General features: G+C 43.8%; 1 protein-coding gene across 1 annotated transcript in view; it reads left to right on the top strand.

Moving 5' to 3' along the window:
* The first annotated feature begins 8,015 nt into the window (after positions 1 to 8,015).
* WIPF1 (WAS/WASL interacting protein family member 1) overlaps positions 8,016 to 21,170 on the top strand; it is a 120,356-nt gene continuing 107,201 nt past the window's right edge. The window contains exon 1 of the mRNA XM_050751774.1: positions 8,016 to 8,199. The gene's annotated coding sequence lies outside the window, so the exon portion shown is untranslated. The remainder of the gene's footprint in view (positions 8,200 to 21,170) is intronic.

A 21,170-nucleotide genomic window follows, 5' to 3' on the forward strand; every position in this document is an offset into this window, starting at 1 on the left:
TGAGGTCAGGACTTCAAGACCAGCCTGGCCAACATGTTAAAAGCTCATCTCTACTAAAAATACAAAAATTAGCTGGACGCAGTGGCGCACGCCTGTAGTCCCAGCTACTCAGGAGGCTGAGGCTAGAGGTTCTCTTGAACCTGGGAGGTAGAGGTTGCAGTAAGCCGAGATCATGCCGCTGCACTCCAGCCTGGGCAACAGAGTGAGATTCCATTTCAAAAAAAAAAAAGAGTTGTCCCCAGATCACTCATATTTTAACTACATCTTCACACAGCATTTAAAAAGATAAATATCCATTAGCACAGTAAAGTAAATGCAACCTTTCCTGACCTCTCCCATGTCTTCCCCTCCAGCAGGGTTAAAGCATGAAAGCAACTGCTCAAAAACATTCCAATTTGCACACGGAGTCCCTGCGAATGTAGCCATCAGGAGGGAAAGGCCCGCCTCAAGCCCACTGGGTTCACCCATTTCTTGGCTATTGTACTGTTTCCACTTCTCCTTGGGCCCTCCAGCTACACTGCATTCTCTCCCGAAGTGAGGCTCCTGGATCCTTGTTATGGGTGGAGAACGACCTCTGGAAAACCTTGTGCCTTCGCAGCCCCTCAGGTCTTCAGCGGGCGCCTTCATCCATACCTGAGCAGTGAGCAATGACAGGCGTCAGAAGACAGGAGCAAAACAGACACCTTCAAGTCGTTAAGTCCATTCTCCAGGTAAAATAAAACCTGCAGCCCACATGGGCTTCCTGACACACCTACCCTGGATCTGCCAGTTATGAGTTTAAACCCCTGTACCTTTCTCACTGGCCCAAAGGTAAGGAGGACCAAGAACCAACGATTGGATCAATCACCTCTGGAGGCAGGCTTCCTGCCACCACTCCTCCCTGCCCACAATCCTGGAAACTCAGGATTCACTGCCTTTCAGTTCCTCTTTTATATGAAGGAACCATGGTGTCCTGTTCCTAGGAAAGTCCCATTAGGGAGAAGCTGTGCCTACCCATGCCAGATGTTTTCCATTCACCCCTCCAGGCCACAGTCACCATTCTCCACCTGTTCCAGGCCAGGGAGGCTGATCTGCATGGACAGCATTGTGGGTTTCCTGTCCTCTGGCTTCTGAGTGAGCCCACATGATGGGTGAGCTGGCCAGGAGAGGAGTAAAGTCAGGGTATTTACCTCTTTTTAACTCGTCCCACTGGGTCACCATGACTTGTCATCATTCTTGCATCATCTAGGGTTGCAATTCCTAGAGCTGAAGCCACCCTCCCCAGGTTCTGGTTCACATCCCCTCCTCTTCAGGCCCAGGGTGGCAATGGCCCCCTGCTGTTCTAGCTCTGCAGCATGGCACCATCCCTTGTTCCTTTCCCTAAACTCCGTTGTAAACAATTCTTTTACTAAGCTTTCCTATCGCACCTCATTTGAGAAGCTGTTTCCTGATGGGCACTGCCTGCTAAACAATCCAAACAGTAGCTTTAGTTAGCCACTTTTTGGTTCCTAATGTGATACTAACAGGAAAATGGGTGAGAGTACTGGACAATGATGATGATAGTGACGGTAGCAACAAAAACAATGAACTTTTCTTGAGTCCTTATTAAAGTCAGACACTATTTATATTATTTGACGTGCATTAACTTACTTTAAGCCCATGATCACTTAGTGAAGAGCAAGGAAGGAAGCCTCTAAGATGACCTCAATGACCAGGGCCAGCTGATATTCATATTCATGTGCCACACTCTTACCTTAAGTGTGGGTTGTATTTAGAGACTTGCTTCTAATGAGCAGAATACAGCACAGTGATGTGATGTCACTTTCAAGTTAGGTTACAAAAAGACTGTGGCTTCCATCTCACGTGTCCACTCTTGCTCAGTCACTCTGAGGGAAAACAGTTGCCATGTTTTGAGCTGCCTCAGGGAGACACCCACATGGCAAGGAACTGCTGTCTCCAGCCAACAGCCAGTGAAGACCCGAATCTTGAAACAGCCATGCAAGTGAACTGGAAAGTAGCTCGTCCTCCAGTCAAGCCTTGAGACTCGGCTGGCACCTTGACTGCAGCCTTGTGCGAGAGCCTGAACCAAAAACACCCAGCTTAGTTACCAGATTCCTAACCCACAGACGCTAGGAGACAATAAGTGTGTAAGTCACAAGTTTTAGAGTATTTTGTTACACAGCAACAAAAAATGATTACAAAAGGGGTGCCATTATTATTGTCCTCATTTTACAGATATAGAAACTAAGGCTTAGATACCTGCCCGAGGTCACACTGGAAATCAAAAAGGCAAGATTGGTAGCCAAACAACCTCACTGAGCGCTGATGCACTTACCCATTGCACATGAAACAGTCTATGAGGGAGTTTCTTTATAAGAATTAGCTACTTCCGTTTTTATATATTGTCATTGGAAGTACAGACTGATACCAACGTTTTGGAGAGCAATTTAGTATTATCCATCAAAAAGTGCAAACACTTCCATCTTGCAATTCCAACTAGCTAATGGAAGTTACTTTTGTGAGTCAGGATACTAAGAAGAATGTAGATGCATGAGCATTTAAGAGCATGAATATTTATTACGCATTTTTAAAAGGCAAATAACTGGAATTGACAGAAATATCCACTAAGAGGGGCTTTGGTTGAATTATGACACATTATACAGTAAAAGACTATGTAGTTCTTAAAAAAGAATGAGGTTGATTTATATTTAGAGAAATGGAAAGACAACCCTTGTTACCTATGGTAGGCAGAATTCTAAGATTTTCATCCCCTGGTGTACACACACTTTCTCTCACTTGTTCAATCAAACACTGATCTAGATGCCGCTGTAAAGGGATTTTGTAGATGTGATTAGGGCTGCATTTAAGACAGCGAGATTGTCCTCAATGGGCCTAGCGTGATCACCTGAGACCTTAAAAGGGACTAGGCTCTTCCAGGCAAAAGAGACTAGAAGTGTGAGAGGGATTCAACATGAGGGAGATTCTCTGTTGCTGGCTTTGAAGAAGAAAGCCACGTTGCAAGGAATGCAGGTGGCTTCCAGGAGCTGAGAGCAGTCCCACAGGTGACAGCCAACAAGGTAACAAGGTCCTCAGTCCCACTACCATAAGGAATTGAATTCACAGGGGCCAGTGACCTGAATGAGCTTGGAAGTGGATTATTTTCTCCAGCACCTCCACATAAGAACTCAGGCCACCTGTGCTACCTGTGAACCGAATCACACCATGTCCTGACTTCTACAGAGCCATGAAATAATAAATGGCTGTTGTCTTGAGCTGCTAAATTTATGGTAATTTGCTACACAGCAACAGGAAATGAATGTGGATTATTTAGCGGAAAAAGAAAAATAAATTAGAAGAAGAAGATTTACAATATGATCCCATTCACCTGGCTTTCATTAAATATTTGTTGATTAAGAAAAACAAAAATACATAGAAAAAAAGACACAGGGAATAATATATATCCTACTATTAGTGGCTATCTCTGGTGAATGGGATTGCAGGAGACTCACTTTCTATATTTTATGCTTATGGAATATTTGAATTGTGTAGAATAAGAACTATTTTTAGTAAGGAAAGAAAATGATAAAGTCAAAATATTTACTAAATTTGCTATCTCAGACTAAAGCTTAAATTTCATCTTGTTCAACTCTTACTGTCTTAAGTCTTTTTTGGAATAAGGTATAGTGTAAATAGGTAAAATATTTAGCTTTCAAGAGCTCAGTCCTTTCAGTTTTGGATGTATCTATTAAATATATGCTGAGCATTTTTTAGGTGCAAAGCAGCTTCCTTCCTTCCTTCCTCCCCAACACATCCTGATTCTTCACAGTATCCCTGGCCTAGCATGGTGCTGTCGTCCCTCGTAGCATTCCGTTTCCTCCCTGCATTGATGCAGAAGAGAAAACTGAAGCTAGTAAACAGCCTTTAGCCAGATCTACCTGAATCTCAACAATTCTTTCCAACAATAGAAACAGTATTTTCTTATTTTGCTATTTGGCACCAAGGAATTTGGATGCCAGTCAATTCAGGTCATTCACACCAGCAAAAGCTCAAAAGAGGGAACAAAAAAAGGAAGTAAAGCCAAGAGACGGTATTAAATAGTGGTTAAAACAAGGGTGTTAGCATCAAAATAATCTGGATTTGGAAGGCCGCAAGCTAAGTGGTCTTGGGCAGGTTACCTAAGCTCTCTGAGTCACAGTTTTCTCATCGGTAAAATGAGGACAAATATCTAAATCACAAAGTTACTGTAAGAATTCAGTGAGGTACTCTGTAAAAGCATCTCACTTATTTATCAAGTGGTAATGAATACTGAGAATGTGCTGGTGCTGGGAAGACTGTGGTGAGCCAGGCAGGCAGGTCCCTTTGCCTACTCTCTCCCCCTAGACTGGGGCTACTATCTACTGGGGAAGAAGTAATTAGAATAAACAAACGCTTGTTATAAGAGGGGAAGTTCTAAGGCACTACTAAGCTAATTTAGAGGTCAAAGTAAGTCCCCAGATGGTAGTTATGAAATGGTAAGCAAATATATGTATTTAATGATATTGTGCCCTGCTTAGTTTGTCCTAGTTTTGCATCTCAACATCCTTCTATCTACCTCACTTCTCCCTTTTTCCCAAGATCACTGTAACATTTCTAGCCTAGCTTAGTCTTCAAGCAGCATCCAAGTCATTTTTTCTTATTAACTCATTCATATCAAAGAGTACATGACCACAAAGGTTTAGCATAATACCTTTGCATGCTACTAACTTCAATGTCTTCATTTTAAGCCGAAAGTTGGCATCACCTAAGGGAACAAGGTGTCTGTTGAAGAATTTTAGGGTTTGATATTTTTTATCTTTAATTTTTTAACTTTTTAAAATAATTTCAGACTTACAATTAAGTTGCAAAAACAGTAAAAATGTTTCCATATACACTTCACCCAGCTTCCTCAAATATTGACATCTTGCATAACCATAGGCAACTTATTGAAACTGTCAGAGGCATGTGAACCAGAGCAACTCCACCTTAAATAGGAGCTGGGTAAAATGAGGCTGAGACCTACTGGGCTGCATTCCCAGACAGTTAAGGCATTCTAACTCACAGAATGCGATAGGAGTTCAGCACAAGATACAGGTCATAAAGACCTTGTTAATAAAACAGGTTGCAGTAAAGAAACCAGCTAAAACCCACCAAAACCAAGATGGCCACCTCTGGTGGTCCTCACTGCTACACTCCCACCATCACCATGAAAGTTTACAAATGCCATGGCAACATCAGGAGGTTACCCTATATGGCCTAAAAAGGGGAGGCATGAATAATCCACTCCTTGTCTAGCATATAATCATAAAATAACCATAAAAATGGACAACCAGCAGCCCTCAGTGCTGCTCTGTCTATGAAGTAGCCATTCTTTTATTCCTTTACCCTCTTAATAAACTTGCTTTCACTTTACCCTATGAACCTGCCCTGAATTCTTTCTTGCGGGAGATCCAAGAAACCTCTCTTGGAGTCTGGATTGGATCCCTTTTCCTGTAACAAAACCAGAAAACTACCACTGATAAAATACTATTTAGGTTTTGACCTAATTGAGAGAAGTGTTAAAAATTTGAAGAGAGAGAACCAGGGCCATTTTGGACAACTGATTACTGGCCTTATGAGTGATTTAAAACAATGGACAATTCAGAACACAATTTATTTTTGGCTTTCAATGATGAAATGAAGGGGGAGGTATTTTACCTTCCCAATTTTCTTTGTATATATCAATGTTGAAATTCCCACAGATTCCTGAGAAACATAAACTCAAGGGTCCTTATCTCAACAAACATTTAATCAATTCCATACAAGGTACTAGGAGCTCTGCTGAACACTAGGGAACCAAAGGTAAGATTTCCTATTCACTTGTGTGCCACTACTCTGCTCATCTTTAGGGAGATTATCCCGTTTAATCCTTACAACAATCCCAGGAGGTAGGAAATATTGTTATCCCTATTTTACTGGAGCAAAAAGTTGAGGTTTGGAGAACCCTTATTAGTTCCCTCCAAACCCAGGGACGAGGCAGCTCCTGGGTTTAATTTCCTTGCTACACTGTGGTTAGTGCTACTGATATGTTTTCAAGTCTGGAGCAATATATTTATATGTTAAACTGCTTGTCTTCATTTTATATAAAACATAATATATGCGTGTTACCATAGAAAAGGTTTAAAAAGAAAGGCAAATAGTTAATGGACCTTAAAAAGATGGATGCATTTAGACAAAAATTTGCCAATGGGAAGAGTTTCCCATGTTACTAAATGTCTTTCCCAGAGGGGTCATTGTATCTGTTAAAAGCATATCAAGATACACGTGTGCACACTGGAGTGGTACAGAAGCAGAGAAAGCCAGGAGTTAAGGTCCCTCAGCACGGTGTAACAATTCCGAAGTCCACCTATTTGTAACCGCCCAATGGGTTCATCTTGCCCACTGCCTAGACAGAGCCGATTTATCAGGACTGGGAAATTGCAATGGAGAAAGACGGGTTTACGGGTTTACGCAGAGCCAGCTCTGCGGGACACCAGAGTTTTATTATTACTAAAATCAGTCTCCCTGAGCACTCAGGGATGAGTTTTTAAGGATAATTTGGCAGGTAGGGGGCTTGAGAAGTGGGGAGTGCTGATTGGCCAGGTTGGAGATGGAATCACAGGGAGTCAAAGTGAGTTTTTCTTGCTCTTTTCTGTTCCTGGGTAGAATGGGAGAACTGGTTAAGCCAGATTACCCGTCTGGGTGGTGTCGTAGTGTGATCCACTGAGTTCAGGGTCTGCAAAATATCTCAAACACAGATCCTAGGTTTTACAATAGTAATGTTATCCCCAGGAGCAATTTGGGGGAGGTTCAGACTCTTGGAGCCAGAGGCAGCATGACCCCTAAACTGTAATTTCTAATCTTAAAGGTAATTTGTTAGTCCTGCAAAGGCAGACTGGTCCCCAGGCAAGAAACGGATCTTTTCGGGAAAGGGCTATTATCAATTTTGTTTCAGAGTCAAACCAAAAACTGAATTCTTTTCCAACGGCTACGCCCAGGAGTGAACAAGGACACTTTAAAGGTTAGAAGGAAGATAGAGCCGGTTGTACATATGATTTCTTTCACTGTCACAATTTCCTCAGCTATAATTTTGCAAAGGTGGCTTTATATTCTCACCTTTCTGCTTTTATTCAAAGGGATACACAGCCTTTATATTTTAACAATATGATCCAATGGTTATTACATTGAGCAGAACTTTTTGTTGTTATTCCTTTCAAATGCACACTCTCGGTAGCCATATCGTCTTAGTGAGTGAATGTTAACTTTTCTTTGGGGCCTGGAGGTGGCAGCTCTCAGAGCTAGTCAGAACCCCCTGATGAGCAGGAGTTAGCTTGGGCAATGGAGTAGAGCTTCAGTTTTCTCCACGTTTGCTGTGGATCCTACCGTATTTAAGGATGTGGGTGGCTGATGATAAATCCATCCCCACTGGCAGCAAAACAATTCAATTCCACCCGACTGGTGAGGAGAGGCAGCATCTTTCCCAGCACATTGTTCCCACACAGTGGGCAGGAGTCAGATGCGTGTGGACCTTGGGCCTCTGTGGGGTTCACCCAAATTTGAAATCCATTTTAAAAAATGAATTTGAATTTCAGATATATGAAAGTTTGGACCCTCTTTATTTGAGAGCAGACGGGAAAGCGTGGGAAAAGGCGTTCCTTCCGGCTCGGAGAGAGGGGACGCCCCCACCCGATCCCCCTGCCAGCAGCCGCAAGAAGGTGGAGAGGATTCAAGAGTTGGGGGAAAAGGCCCTGGGCTAGACTCCCCTTCCAGTTCCCGCTCCTCTGCAAACTCCTGTCCCAGGCGCCCTGGCCTCGGTCCCCTCGTCGCGCAGGGGAGCGGGACGGAGGAAACTGTGAACTCCAGCCCCGACCATCCGCCCCGCCGCGCTCCTCCGCGGGAAACTGCGGGCGCGGAGCCCCATTGCCGGCGGGGCAGGCGGGAGCGCGGAGGGCAGGGCGCGGACCGGCGGGGCCTCGCGGCGCGTCCACATGTGGCGGGGCGGCGGGGGGGCCGCGGCGCCGAGGGGGAGGGCCCACATCTCGGCGAAGTTCCCGGATGGTCGCAGCCTCCGGGCGCTGAGCGCTTTTCCTGCCCGCGCGGCTCAGCCCTGCGGACCCCGGGAGAAGTTTCCCAGAAAAAATGCCCAGCGCGGCGCGGGGCTGTGGAGTCGTCCGGAGCCGCTGCGCGGTAAGGGACGCGTCGCCTCTGGCGCGACCCGGGTTCCGGGCTCCCGGGCGGGGGGGGGGGTAACGCCGGGAGGGGCTGGGCTCGACGGCGGGGCTTGGAAGCGCCGCTTGGCACCGGTGACGCGGGTGGGGCGACTGGGGACGTCGAGGCCGCGTCCCCTGCGAACGGTGGGCGCGGGCGCGCGGAGGCCTGCGGCCCGCGCGTCCTGCTCCCCGCTGATGGCCCGGGGAGGAAGCGGCGGTGGACGGCCGGGGGTCCCGCGCCTAGGGCTGGGCTCACCGCTGGGCTCCGCGGACCCGGGCCGCCCCGTGGGGCTTGGGACCCACGATCTCCGTAGGTCTCGAGCAAGGGCTTCGCGGCGATGCCTTGGGGCCGCACCTACACCCCAGCTAGGACGGAGGAGGACGCTCGGGCATCCCCCGGGGCCGGCTCAAGCTCTGGCACCGCCCGCCTGCCTCTGTGGGAACCGTGCCCCTCCCGCGCTCCAGCCCGCCTCCCTCCCGGCACTCCCGGGCGGCCAGCTCGCTCCAGGTCGGCGTAGACCTTGGGGACACTTCCAGTCCCCGTCAGTGCTTTTCGCCCGGAGTGGGAACGGAGGTTGGGGGGGTGCTTCCCTCGAACTCTCCAGACAGCTTCACTTCAGTCTCGCGTCCCCTGCCTTTTTCTACTATACACACTTTTCTTTTTAAAGAAAGAACTGTTAGCGTTGCGAGTGTAAGGGAAAGCAGCTGACCCAGTCGCTGTGAGCCTTTGTTAATCGCAGAGAGCTCTAACTCAGACCACTGGTGGTTGGTTAGACTTTGAGCTCTTCGCGATTAACAAAGGGTGTGGCTGTGTGAGGAACTGAGCCTGGCGAGGTCTTCTGGTCCTGCTTAAATCCCGATGGAATATTCCTTCTTCAGCCACGGTCTCCTGGCCTTATTGAATTCTCTGGGAAACTCTCAAGTTGGCTCAGTGACCAAGTGGACTTGGTCCATTTTACTGAAAAGCGGGTGTCCGTCCTGCTCCCTGGGTCGTCTCTGGACCCCACCCTACTCCCATTCCTCCATCCCTGGCTGCGTGTAGCCCCAGACTCCAGTCTGGTGCAGCCGCAGAGCCCGTGAACAGATTCCACGCTGGGTGGGTTTTCTTTTGCCAGCTTCCCAAAGCAATGTCAAAACCATACTGTAGCTTGATCTTGAGTCGTTGGTAGATTTTTCCATCTTCAAAAATGCTAATTTTTGTAATGGATAAAATAACTCCAAGAAATGTTCTACTACAGTTTGTAAATCACCTTTTAAGTTCTTGAGGTGAGAAAACCCTTGATAGGCTATGAGCACTCTGCCTATTAATCCATTTCCACTGCACACAACACTGCCTTCTACTGTGACTGTGTATGTCTACCTGCCTGTCATCCCCACAAGGCTGAGTTTCTCAGGGACCTGGAGGTGCTATAGTCTGCATATCCCCAGCCACCCGTGAGAGCCCATTACCTGTTGAATGGAAATATTCAAACTAAACTCTGCAGATGTTATGAAACCAGTTCAGAAATATTGTCTTCCTCCCTGGGACTTACCCAACCCCTGCCATAACTTTGGCTCCATGAAAACACGTCAACTCTTTTAGGTTGTGTGAGGTAGTGCAAAGAGATTTGTAAGCAAGATAAGATCAAATTCTGGGATATTTAAAGAGAATGAGATTATTTCCACCTGGGGGGATTCATGCCTCCTTCTATTTGTTCATTTTACAGATTGTGGTGTATTCAGCCACTTTCTGGTGCCCTTAGGCATATCATTGCAGTTTGGGCCTCACTTGTCTCATCCAAGAAACGGGCTTGATGATCTTTGCTCTATGTCCACTACAGGGTATGAGGATCAAGTAGGATAATGGGGTGTGAAGGAAGCAGCAAAAAGCAGTATGATACAAGGGCCATCCAGATACCATGCGGTGTGTAGCACTAAGACATGAAATCTATAATGAGCAGAAGGGTGGGTGGTGAAGAGAGGGTAGTATGCCCTGACCTTGTACATTTACTGTCTCAGGTGCTATGACCAGACATGAGACCCTTTTAGGAGACAGTATTCATCACTGGGTCTGTATCATTGTCTTTGCTATTTCAAGGTGTTCCTAACTATGGTTGTAATTTTAGGAACATAGGTGATTTCCACAACACATACTGAGAGAATAAATGAAACAAAAGTGCCTTTTATTTGTTGCTGTAACCCCTTTACTTTTAAGCATCTGATATTTGGCATTTTACCTCCCAGGGCTGTGGTCTTCCTGAAGCCTTCCCTTCAGTGTGGTCTACTGAATTCTTAATGGTTTCCACACAGAGCTCTCTCTGCTGCTGTTTCCCAGCAATCCACAATTATACCATGGTTCTTGAAGGCTTGGTAGGCTTATTTATCCCTTGTGGCTAGCAGGGACCCACATCGAATCAGGTCACAGTTGGAATCAAGCCAGATACTCATTGAGCATTGTGGTTCCCTGCTAGAGGTGGTAGTTATACTCTATGCTAGGTAAGGGTAGAAAGGAATATGTAGCTCAGAAAGAGACGAAGTCTGTGCCTGAATGCTTACTTTCTGGTAGATATGAGACACGGTTTCAAACAGCAGGTATGCAGGCAGAATTTGGTAAATAAAGTGAAAAAGGTACAGACCAAATACAGGGAATTCAGAGGAGTCTAGCTGGATGGAGGCAGTCCTTCATTTGTTTGTCCACTTAACAAATATTTGTTTACTGTGTGTTTACTGTGTGCCAGGCGTCGGAAGATTAATAAGCACATTCACGTAATGTCCCACCATCTCTGCTCCAATTGAGGAACAGTTTAGGCTTCACCTCCCTGTGACAGATGAGTACTTCTTCACTCAGCTCTAACTTTTGTTTGCTAGGGCAGACATTTGTCATTTGTTCCTCACTCTGTAGGTATTATGGTCAGGTCAAAATGACTTAAGTCTGTCCCTTGTATAGTTTTGAGTAATGAAAACTCTAGGTGTACCAAAGCCCCCAGAATATCTTCAGTTAGTTGAGTGATGCTATTCTGCTTAATACACTTTAACTAGTGTGCTAATCCTTAGCCATGGGTATGACAAGAAGCTTATAAAGGTGTGATTCTATAAGTCTGTGGTACATGTTCTCACTCATAGGTGGGAATTGAACAATGAGAACACTTGGACACAGGTTGGGGAACATCACACACTGGGGACTGTCGTGGGGTGTGGGAAGGGGGAAGGGATAGCATTAGGAGATATACTTAATGTAAATGACAAGTTAATGGGTGCAGCATACCAACATGGCAGATGTATACATATGTAACAAACCTGCATGTTGTGCACATGTACCCTAGAACTTAAAGTATAATAATAAAAGAAAAAGAAAAAAAAAAAAAGAACCTAGTAAAATCACACACACATCACACACACGCGCACACACACAAATAAGTCTGCGGTAAGGCCCAGGAATCCGTTTTTTGAAAGCTTCCCCAGGTGATATTGACGTGCTACTGGAGGGCAGAGTTTCCTAATGGGTAAAGCATGGGCCAGTCCCAACACTGTCTTTTACAAATTCTATCTTCACTTTTTTTTTTTTTTTGGAGACAAATTCTTGCTCTGTCGCCCAGGCTGGAGTGCAGTGGCGTGATCTTGGCTCACTGCAACCTTTTCCTTCCAGGTTCAAGTGATTCTTCTGCTTCAGCCTCCTGAGTAGCCGGGATTACAGGAGTGCGCCACCACCCCCAGCTGATTTTTGTATTTTTAGTAGAGATGGTGTTTCACCATGTTGGTCAGGCTGGTCTCAAACTCCAGACCTCACGATCGGCCCACCTTGGCCTCCCAAAGTGCTGGGATTACAGCCATGAGCTACCACGCCTGGCCCTGTATCTTCAATTTTGAATTGAGAGTAACAACGCTTCCGTAAAAGGATTGTTCTAAGGGTCAGATGAGGTGATGCATGTGAATTACTTAGCAGATTGTCTGGGACAGTGTCGCTGCTCAGTATTTGTGGGCTATTGTTATTATTAGCATTAGCATTACTTTTATCAGTGTTAGTCTGAACAAAATACTGTTGGTATTCCCTTCTCCGTAGGTAAATACCAAAAAACCCTAAACACAGGAACTGCTTTTGGTGTAAATTAACATAGAACAATAACCCCTTAGCTGTCTGTAGTTTACCAAGTGTTTCATGTCAGCCATCTCATATAAAATCAGCCCCCAAGGAGAGATCTCACTGAAAAGAATCTTAGTATTGAGGGAGTGCCAGCCTGCAGTATCTGCTTACCCAGTAAAACCTACTCTGTTGAGGTTGTCCGGACAGATAAAGGATGAGGAAGCAAAAACAGGACGTCACTTTCCTGGCCCTTTGACACTGGGAAATACCAGGTTAACGTGTTGTGGCAGTCACACAGTGGCCATCATCAGTGTAGAGATGACAGTGGATTAGATTGCATGAGATGCCTGATGTAAAACACCTAATAACACTTGGCCCCAGGCCAAGCTGCTTTGGTCACAACTGCAGCACCTAAGCCATGGGGTGAGGGTACCACTGCTGCTCCTTGTGGCTGGGGATCAGAAACTTTTGAGTCCTAGGAAGCATGCTCAGCATTACAGAGACTGCAGGTCACAAATACTGGTTGAGAAGTAAAAAATAATAGACTATGCTAATAGTCAATAAAATAAAAATTTAGCTAAACGGGAGATACAATTAGCTACAATTTTTGATAAACAGGGTTCACATTGAAGGAACATGTTGCTATGTAACATTTTAGCATCGCTTACTATGGGTATATGTATTTTTCTTCTAATAATAATCCATCTTTCCAGCATAACTAAATTTCTTCTTTTAATTTCCTTTTCTGTCTCTATTATATTAAGTGAGGGAAATTCTTCAAAACTTTCTATGATCTGGCCCAAACATTTAAAAATATCTTTCTTTCCTTTCTTTCTTCCTTTTATTCTCTCTCCCTCTTTCCCTTTCTTTAATATTATCACTTACTATATATTATTTGAGTCATTTGATGTTCACTTACCCTGAGAGGTAAGTTCTGTTTGTTTATGTGGAACCTGAGACTTAGAGAAGTTAGGTAATTTGCCCAAGGTCCCACAGTTAGTGACAGAGCTATTATTCAAACGTGGAATAGTCTGATTCCAAGCATCGCACCTTTAACCTTGAATTTCACCATCAGCCTTATTATGCACTACTTTTCATGTACTGGGGGTTCCAGCTAAACTGCACTTTCCTGTCATATGCTGTTGCATTGCCCCTTCTCTTCATTTGTATGTTGAAGCCTATAAGAATCTTCAGATTGGTCATGATTACTTGCTGAAAAGTCGAAATAATAGACTTTGCTAATAGTCAGTAAAAGAAGAATGTTGCTAAAATTAACGGGAGACACAATTACCTACAAATTTCACTAGTTTAGGAGCTTCGATAAGCGTGGTTCACGTTGTAAGAACATGCTTCTTGACAAGAGCCAAAATATTCTCTTCTCCATTTGCTGATTCTGCCTTCTCTTAGTTTCCGTCGCCATTGTTCTGGGCTTCACCTGTGGCTTGAAATTCACCCTATCTTGTATTGCAGTCACTTGCAGGCATCTCCCTTGTTGGATTGTAAGCTCTTTCAAGACAATCACTTTTTTAAAAATCCTTTTTGTATTTTCTCAAAACAGTAGATTCTTGTATAGTAGGTTGTCAATGTTTGTTAAAGGATGGTTTATTGCTTCCATTCTGTAAGATTTGAGTGGATTTTTCATGAAAGCCAAACAGATCTTTGTTTTGCAGAAGGGTATCTGGTTTCTGAAGATGCTAGGAAACAAATTTGATCCTAAGAGTGGTCCTTCACGGTAAGTGATATATATAAGATGACTTCCTTTTTTTTTTTTGAGACAGGTTCTCACTCTGTCACCTAGTCTGGAGTACAGTGGTGCCATCCGTTTGCTGCAGCTTTGACTTCCCAGGCCCAAATGATCCTCTTATGTTAGCCTCCCAAGTAAGCTGGGATTACAGTGTGCACCACCATGCCTTGTTTTGTTTTGTTTTTTGTGGAGATGGGGTCTCCCTTTGGTCTCAAATTCCTGGACTCAAGCGATCCTCTCGCCTCGCCTCCCAAAGGGCTGAGATTACAGGTGTGAACCATCATGCCTGGCCACAATGTGACATTTTAAAATTCATACACATAATTAGCTTTTTATGTCTTCAAAATTAAAAAAAAAAAAACATGATTCTTATAATTAAGAAGTGGGAGGTTTTGTTCTTGTGGGGAAAGTAGAAGTTATTATTGTAGAACCTAAGAAGTGTTATTTCCTGGTCTAATACCTCCATCTGGTTCACTTCCACATAAATGAAGTTGGAACTCTTTTGCCCAGTAGTTTTGCATCCCTTGCTTTGGCTGAGAAGAGGATAAAACCTAGAAAGAAGTCTAAGCAAGACCGGGTGTGGTGGCTCACTCCTGTAACCCCAGCACTTTGGGAGGCCAAGGTGAGAGGATGGCTTGAGCCCAGGAGTTCAAGAACAGCCTGGGCAGTATAAAAACCCTGTCCGTACACAAAATACAAAAAGTAGCTGGACGTCGTGGTGCACGCTTGTAGTCCCAGCTACTCTGGAGACTGAGGTGGATCCCTCAAGCCTAGGGAAGTAGAACTGTGATTACACCACTGCACTCCATCCTGGGCACAGAGTGAGACCCTGTCAAAAGAAAAGAGAAAGGAAAAGGAAGGGGAACAAGGAAAGGAAGAAAGGGAGGGAGGGAGGAAGGGAAATATCAAACTGTATCCCATAAATATGTACAATTATTGTATGTTCCTTAAAAATAATAAAAGCAGCTAGGTGCTATGGCTCATGACTCATGCCTATAATCCCAGCACTTCAGAAGGCTGAGAATTGCTTGAGCCCAGGAGTTTGAGACTAGCCTGGGCAACATAGTGGGACCCAATCTCTACAAAAAATACCAAAAAAAAAAAAAGCCAGGCATTGTGGTATGTGCCTGGAGCCCAGCTACTCAGGAGGCTGAGGTGGGAGGATCACTTGTGCCTGGGAGGTTGAGGCTACAAGTGAGCCATGATCATGATACTGCACTCCAGCCTGGGTGATAGAGTGAGACTCTGTCTCTAAAATAAAATAAAATAAAAGCAAACAAAAACAAGAAAAAAAGAGAAAGAAATTAGGTAACATCTCTTCCCCACGCCTTCATGCCCTTCCTCCCAAGTCTTAAGGCCCACCCTCGCACTCCTCCCCTCACATCCCCACTTCCCCCACATACAGAGGAAACAAAGAAAAACAACATATTGTCTCTTAGAACCTGGAAAAGGTTTTTGTTAACCACAAGTCCAGGTGCTCAGTATGTGTAATTTGTAGTCATTGCTTCTATGTTTTTGCTGAAAATGTGACTCGTTATCACTCTTTAAAAATTACATTGTACTGTTGACCAAGCACGGTGGCTCACACCTGTAATCCCAGCACTTTGAGAAGCTGAGGCAGAAGGATCACTTGAACCCAGGAGGTCAAGACCAGCTTGGGCAACATAGCAGACTCTGTCTCTATGAAAAACAAAAGTTAGAAAATTAGCCAGGCATGGTAGCATATGCCTGTAGTCCTTGCTACTTGGGAAGCTGAGGCGGGAGAATCACTTGAGCCCTGGAGTTTAAGATTACAGTAAGCTATGATCATGCCACTGCACTCCAGCATGGGTGACAGAGCGAGACCTGTCTCTAAAAAAAAAAGTAGATAAAAATAAAAATTATATTGTAGTTGTAAATTTGTTCAGATTACAAAAGTATATGTACTTGCTATAAAGAAGACAAGCAAAATGGAAATATATAAAGATAAGTCAATAAATTTTCTATCTCCCTTAAATTCTAACCCTTTGAAGTGATCAATATTATCAATTCCTGAACCTTCTCCTTGCTTATATAACTATGTATAAGTATATATGCACATATATAGCTTTTTCTCCTAAAAATAGAATTATATTACATATTAATACATTATGCCACAATTGTGTTTAATATAATAAAGCATCATAGACATTCTCTCCAGAATAAAAAACTCACTTATGGCATGGCTGCTTAATATTCCACAATTTAACTTTCATATTGTTTCAAGTTTTCTTCTACTACAACAGTTCTTGGAACATCCGCGTGTGTGTGTGTGTGTGTGTGTGTGTGTGTGTGTGTATTTGAACCTGCCAACTTACAGAAGCTTTTTTATTTCTGTCTGTCAGAGTCTCTAAAGTAGTATTACTTTCCAAAAGCTGTAGTAATTCACAGTCTCACTGACACTATTTGAAAATATCTGTTTCCCCGTATCTTTGCCAGCATAATTCATTTTAGAAGTATAACTTATAATCCTTTTTTTTTTTTATGTTTTGTTTCAGGTTTTCTTTAGGGAGCATTTGTCACTATCTCTACATTTTAAAAATTCACTTATTTGAATTATTCATGCCTGTCTTTTCCTTAATTTTCTAATTTCTTAATCATAATACATATGATTTGTCTTCTAGAACTGAAAAAGAAAAGTTCATGGCTAGACTTACAGAGCTTAATTGTTCTGTGGTGAAATAAAACAAAACACTTGATTTCTGTTTATAGTAAAGTAAATGTATACCTTTCAGTTCCAATTTTCCTCTTCTAAAAGTGCATTATTTAAGAAATTGTCTCAGGAAATATAAATGTTTTAATGGGAAAAACAGAAACTTACAAAATACAAAGATGGGAAATTTTAAAGGAGTTTTAAGACTGCAAAGCTGAGTTTCTCTCTTGAATCCAAAAATCTGAAGACAAAGTTTCTTTGAGACCATTAGTTATAAGTTGTGCTGAATTACATAAAGAGGAAAAAGTGAATCATAGCAGATAGGAATTTAAACCTGGACTGTTGTTGAAAGTCCTTGCGCTCATTGCTCCTGCTTGTTTTTCTGGGAGGTGAGTTTAGATTCTGCTTCTCATGTCCTTGCCGTTGCTGAGCTCATTATAAAATTATTTGTATATAACTCCAGCAGTACATTGGTTAATCAGAAACAGCTGTACAACTGGATTCATTTATAGGAACGGAATAACTAAATCAATCAGCAAAATTTCTTGTATTTGGGTAGGTTGGGCCAACATTGTGCAGCCCAGAATAATAGTGCTTTGTAACTAACCTGACACAGATGTCAGAAAGATTGCATTTGGGCAACAGAAGTTGGAACTGAAAATTAAGAAACCCTGTGAATCCTTGATGTCTGCCGTAATAAAGTGTTACTCTTTTTTGTTGTTGTTGTTAGTGTTTTCAAACTTAGGAAGATTCACAGAAGGAAGTCCTGTTTTAAAAAGAACGTATCAGAGTTTTACCCTCCAAGGGCTGGGTCCTTTGAATGAGGGTGAATTGTCCAGATCAGTGTCCCCTGAAGGATAAGTGTGTACGTTCTGCCAAACGTCCAGGATCGAAACAAGCCGAGGGCCCCATGCCGGGAAGAACGCCACAGACCAGGCAGGCAAATGGATGTCTCTGACTAGAGGGAGCCGTGCTGAATCAGGGAGAAGACAGAAGTTCCCAAGCAAGACTGAGGCTGAAGTTCTGACACAACATGGTCAGAGGAGTTCCTTGAGATAATGCGTCCTTATGCAGAACCCAGAGGTCCATGGGAGCTGAATGAGTTTACGGAATGAAGCCCTGTGTGTATAGCTCTAAGCAGGCAGTGTTATGGAGACTTCGGTATGATGCGACAGGAGGTCTGATGAGAAAAGGAAAATCTCTAAACCCTGAGTCCCCATATGGGACCCAATCCTAAGGGACCCTGAGCTCTCCACCACTTGAAAATATAGGTGGATTACCTTCAAGGCCAGAAATCTGCCTGCCTCAACTAGCAGGTCCAAGTGCCTGGCTTGCTGTGAAGTGGAGCTAACCTTGGTAGGGAGCTGCATTACGTTTTAGCCAGTGAGGGGCATAGAGAGGAACCAGGGCCAGTTGGCACCTTTTCTTTTGCTGCATTCCATGGTTTTGGCACTGGAATTTGTAAGAACTTGCATCTTTTTGAGGCCCCCGTATGCTGATGCGTGAAGGCTGATGTCCTCTTGCCCACCTTCACGCTGTCCCTAGTTTGGGATGTCCATCAATCCTAAGAGACAGTGAAACCATCTTAAAAAATTAAGTTACTTTCAGGTTAAGACCTGATACTGACCAGCTCATTTACTGGATTTCTTGTGCATTGCGTCCCCTGTTAAGGCAGAAAGGTAACATGAAAAGGGCAGTAAACGAGGAGTTCACCAGTTGTAGTCTAAACCCAGCTTCGTTGCCGAGTAGTCAGATGGTCTTGACAACAACACTATGCAGAAGTAGAGTAGAGAATCTACAGGAACAGGGAGAAGATGGAGACCAGCATGTCTGTGATGCCTCTAATGGGACACACCATTAACATCTCCACATAAAGTCCATCCTAACAATACAGTCAACGTTGTAACTTGTCATTCAGAGGTCTGAAGAGCTGGAGCCTGATATTTTACTATGCCTGTTTTTGACTAAGTATTTAATAAGGGAAAGACATATATATCCATCACATTTCTCATTTAGCTAAAATACTGTATGTGTAATATATAAAGATCAATTTATATTTTAGTGAACTCATAGAGTTCTTCGTTTAAACTTGAATCTCATTGTACACTTGCTAAAGAAGGAATATTAGCTGAAACACTGAATTCTTTCTTTGCACCAAGGTTGTTTTTTGTAACTGTATTTGTGGAAATGGGATTTGAGCCAGATGCTGTCCAGGTACACTGGGTAGATTTTATTTACTCCAATAAAAATCACACTACCTCACTATATGTAAGCACACATTTATAGTCATCGCTATTCTGTATTAGTGCATAACCTGGCAACCAGCTGTCCTCACCATCTATCACACACAGTTGCATCTGCACACATGTACACATATGTCATTGACTTACCCCTTTTAAGGAGCACTTCGGATATAACCAGGAAGCACCAATTCCAGACTTCCTTGGAAAAGTCAATATATTGCTGTCCATTTTATGTGTCAGTATGTGTCAGCCTTTGTAGCTTCATAGAAGGCAGAGGTCATCACTCACTAATGAATTCTGTGTACAGTCTCAGACAAAATACCCTATGCCTAACCAGGTGACTGTAAGTGCGTTGGAGGGCATTCACTATGATGGCAGTGATTCCTAAGAGTGGGTACAAATACTTAATGTGGGGCATTGCCATTGAGAATTCTGACCTGACTGTTAGTTGGTGGCTGTGGCCATTGCTGGTTGAGCCTCCTGTTTGTAATTCTTAGCCCTGGTCTAAGGAACAACGCATTGCTGTTTTGGCTCAGCAGCAGACCATGCTAGATGGCAGCCAGCCAGCACTGCTCTTGCTCCTCAAGATTAGTGCTAACATTACAGGCCTCTATTTATGCATGGCAAGATCCTGGACCAGCACACTGGTCAATGGTTCCGCTGTGGACTTTCTTCCTTGCAGAGAGGTTAAACCAACTTGTCTACTTGGGAAGCTGAACCTTAGGACAAGTGCCGTGGACAACCCAGTTACCCTTTGTAGATAGGGTTGTGACAAGGGTTTTCTGAATTCTAACTTAGATGCCCAACAGAGCATAGCAGAATCCTAATAGAAACTTTCCCTGTGCTCTCTGTCAGCTCTGGTCCTAGGAACACAGACAGGGAGAGGAAAAGGGAGGAGGCTCCTGGTGATGGGGGAGGGTGCAGAGGCCAGCAGTGAAATAAGAAAAAGAATCTGGTGGTTCTGAGCTGCTGGGAGAGACCCCATCAGTGGGATGGGGGGGCAGGGAGTGAAGAGCCAGGGATCCTAATCTTCCTCTGTGAGGCTGCTGGGTTGGACTCCTGGCGGTGCCAGGAACTCAGTGAGCTGGACTAAGCTGGGGTCTGCCTTTAGGAAAACCCGTTAGGAAACAGAGATTAGAGGAGGTCCATCTCAGGCTTACTCTTGCAAGAGTGCCCTCCCCTCCTCACCCTGAAAACTCCTTATCATGTCTTACATCTTAGTTCATGTCACCTTTTTTGAAACCCTTCCACGCTCCTCTCCAGCATAACAGTTCATTTCTTTTTAAAATTATTTTTAAATCGTACTTGTTTTTGAAGTAGTGTTTCATGCTGTCACGCAGGCTGGAGTGCAGGGGCACAACCATAACTCATTGTAGCCTCAAACTCTTGGGCTCAAATGATTTTCCTGCCTCAGCTTCCTGAGTAGCTGGGACTGCAGGCACTCACCACCATGCTTGGCTAACATTTTTTCACTTTTGTAGAGACGGAGTATTGCTATGTTGGCCAGGCTGGTCATGAACACCTGGCCTCAAGCAGTCCTCAGCCTCCCAAGTAGCTGGGACTACAGGTGTGCGCCCCTGCATCCAGCTCCGACAGTTAATTTCTTTAATGGTGTGTTGAGTATCTATCTCCCCATTAAATTGTGAACTGCTTGATAGCAGAGAATTGCAGCAGTTTACCCTCTTTATTGCCAGTGACAAGTATAATGCGTGGCATATACCTGGTGCCTAATAAATACCAGCTGAATGAAATCTTGTGTCCTTCTAGAGCAGTTATCTCAGTTTAGTGTTAATGGTTTATTAACTAAGAATTCTGGAACACTGAAATGTTAGAAACTTGACCACAATTAAACAGGTCTAGAAATAGAGCACTTCTTCACTTATATTGGAGGCCAATTTGGTAAATTAATTATGAAATTAATTTATCAAAATTTTACTTATTTCTCAGGAATGCATGGAAACATAAGGCGTCTTCATCTGGATTCACTGTCTGGGTGCTGTTTCCTAATTTCTTGCCTGCATGGGTACCACTCAGCAGTACTTTGCCATGGCCACAGAAGTCAGGGATGAATTATTCCTATTTAGATTGCCAGTAATCATTTTTGGAGAAGTAATGATAAAATAACATTGTTTACTATTTACCAGGTAAAATTCTAAATGCTCTGAATGAACTGATTGAACCCATGTAACCACCCTCTAAGGCGGGCACCATTATTGTTTCCATTTACAGG

The sequence above is a fragment of the Macaca thibetana genome, chromosome 12, assembly GCF_024542745.1.
Source record: "Macaca thibetana thibetana isolate TM-01 chromosome 12, ASM2454274v1, whole genome shotgun sequence".
Lineage (NCBI taxonomy): Eukaryota > Metazoa > Chordata > Mammalia > Primates > Cercopithecidae > Macaca > Macaca thibetana.